We start from the raw sequence: 3,024 nt of genomic DNA on the forward strand, positions 1-3,024 counted from the left end.
AGAAATTACTGCTGTTGATATTCTCACTTTCTTTTTGAGAAATGTCTGACAGTATTGACTTTAGAAAACAAAGATTCCACAAACCATCTGCACTGAGTAGATGTATCAATGTGAACACACAGAGTGAAAGTCCACACATCCACTGTCAGAAGCAGGCCACTAGGGAAAAACTCTTAGGCTTTCTGTTTAAAAGAAGGCGGTGAAGTTGTGAAACATTCTGCTAATTGGATGAGTAGTCCTAGTTAGATGAGGTGTGATACATGCCTTTCCCTCCGGGGTTATTTGCTGCAGGAGCACAGAGACTCTGGAGACAAGCACAGTCCAAGGCATTTATCCCAGAATGTAATGAAACAGACGATGAATACCAACTCCTCACAAGTCAAGATCGAGAGTATTTTCATGGTCACCCATTAATAAAGCTCAACAACACCAGCATCATGTTTTCTTATTCATCTTGAATATAATTACCAGGGGAGCTAAAATGTTTAACAGATGAAAAAGAAATGAATAATTCCAAATTATAATTCATTTTGCTGCTCACAAAATCCCACATCTGAAAGTTGGTTCATATTAACTTGTAATTGAGGAGCATGTGGTTTCTGTTAAGTTTCTGATCAGCTCAGTCAGAACCAAACCACTTTTAAAATAGCAAGGTAGGAAGTGAAAACCAGGGACTTGAGCCCTGGATTCAGCACTAACTGGTATCACAGAATGTATGCACAGCTTTTCTCACATTTCTGCTGGCACTGTGAGATAAGATGGCTGAGTTCTTTGCTTGTTCTTTGAAACAGCAGGATAAAACTTATCAGAATCAACTTTTTCTTTCTAGGTTTATTGTCAGTTTTTGAAATGGCGAAATTACACTAGAGATCTGAGATCATTATTTTTCAATGTAGAGTAATTACATGGCAGTACTAAAGGAAAAGAATCACATTTTTATTTTGCTAAAAGTAAAATTGTTTTTATACCAATATGGGAAAAAAAGGCAGCCGAAAGTTTGTTTTTCCACTTTCATGTTTGGTTGACCTGACATCTAGGCCTTCTTGACTTCTCATTCCTAGTTTCTCACTACAAATGCTAGAAACCACATTTTTGCATTTCATCAGAAAGTCAGCAGTGTCCTAGAATAGGTCTACTCCTGCAACCCATTATTACTAGGCTGCAGCAGATTGTATTTTCCAGGAACAGCCATGACAAGATCTCCTATCCCAAATGCTCCTCTAGGACCTTGCAACTCCCCCTTCAATCCTGACTCCAGGCAGACTTGTGATTCACTTGTAAGTATTAGAGTAAAGCAGAAACAATGCTACAGGACTGCTGCCCTGTGAGCTGGAGTACTCAGCAGGAGCCCTGAGTGCCCTGTAAGCAGTCCAGCTGCCCCAAGGTGGCCATGCTAGAAGGAAGCCCAAAGTAGCCCACATGGAGAAACCACACAACAAAGTCCTGAGACTACATCAAGGGAGCCCCAAGCTGCTCCAGCCCTTGCTTTTCCATGTCAGCCACCATCTACAACTACACAAGCATCTGAGCCAAAACTACCCAGCCAATTCCTTCTTCTAAACTAGCCGGTCCACAGAAATTGCAAAGATAAAATCATTGCATGTTTTAAGTCACTAAGTTTGGGGCTGATTGTTTACATAACAATAGTAACTAGAACATAGGTACTGGGAAGACAATGAGTTACAAATCAAAGTTTTGATCCTAGCTTTAGAAATTAATTGGCAAAGGAATTTCTGGAGTAGGTCCATTTGAATATAGCTACTCTGCTTGGTGAGTTCACCATACCACCATCTCTCACAGGTATATTGAAAATTCTAGACCACAGTCAGCATGTGATATGGAGACATTTGAGTCCTAAAGGTTAACCGCACTTTATTCAGTCTACAACAAACTATTCCTAATGAAATTGCAAGAATAGAACCAAAAAGAAAATGGAATTATACAGCAAGTGAGTTTGTTACTTTTAATCAACCAAAATTTTTCCTGAGTGCTTCTCCCCTCTCTAGCAGGCAAGTTCTCTCTCCACTTTCAAAGTGGTAAATAACAGAACACCCTCCTACTGAGCTTCCAGGATTTTATGTCCCTCTCCAAGGAGAGCTATGATTAAAAGACGAAATAGTCTAGAAGGTGGCATTTCAATCATCCTTCCCTACAGAGTTGGGTTTTCAATTTGGATTCATTAATTTGTGCTTCAGGTTAGGCTGCTTTGTAAATAGAAGTGTTTTTCAACCGTTGTCTTATACAGGTTGTATGTGCCCCCTTGTCTTGTAAGCAAAATAGGGAGGGAAACTCAGTCTTCCCTAGTACACCTGTTGCTCTCCAGAGCACCTACCACCACTTTGCACCCAGGAAACCTTAGAGAATATGATGTCTGAATGCAAGCATTTCAAAGAATTAGAGATCCAGCACTATCTTCACAAATGTCTGTGAAATGATAATAGTTATTAATCATAATAATATAATATCTGATATTTATTGTGTATCAGGCCCTGCACAAAAAAAATTTTAAATAATTATCTCATTTAATCTTCATGATATTTACTTAACCAAAATTTTCCCAGAGTACTTCTTTCCTCTCTAGTAGGCCAGTTCCCTTCCCATTTTCAAAGTGGAAAATAACAGAACACCCTTCTACTGTGCTTCCAGAATTTTATGCCCCTCTCTAAGAAGGAGAGCTAAGATTAAACGATGAAATGGTCTAGGAGGTGGCATTTCAAATACTCACAACCTGTATAAGACAACCGTTGAAGAACACTTCTATTCACAAAGAAGACTCCCTGAAAACCTATTTAAAAAAATAGCACGTGTGTGTGTGTGTGTGTGTACTCTGGAGACCTCAGACTCTTGGCTATTGCTCTTTGTTTTTTTTCTGCAGCTTCACGAAGTAGTGAAAGCATGGTCAGTCACACAGCAGCCATGGGAGGATAAGGAAAATGAAAATAATTCAGCAGGACCAAACCCACTATAATAGCTATCAGCATCAGACTCACCTAAGCAAGACTCTGTGGTCTCGCTTAAAAAAAA

Source organism: Galeopterus variegatus, unplaced genomic scaffold, assembly GCF_000696425.1.
Source record: "Galeopterus variegatus unplaced genomic scaffold, G_variegatus-3.0.2 Scaffold48, whole genome shotgun sequence".
Classification (NCBI taxonomy): Eukaryota; Metazoa; Chordata; class Mammalia; order Dermoptera; family Cynocephalidae; genus Galeopterus; species Galeopterus variegatus.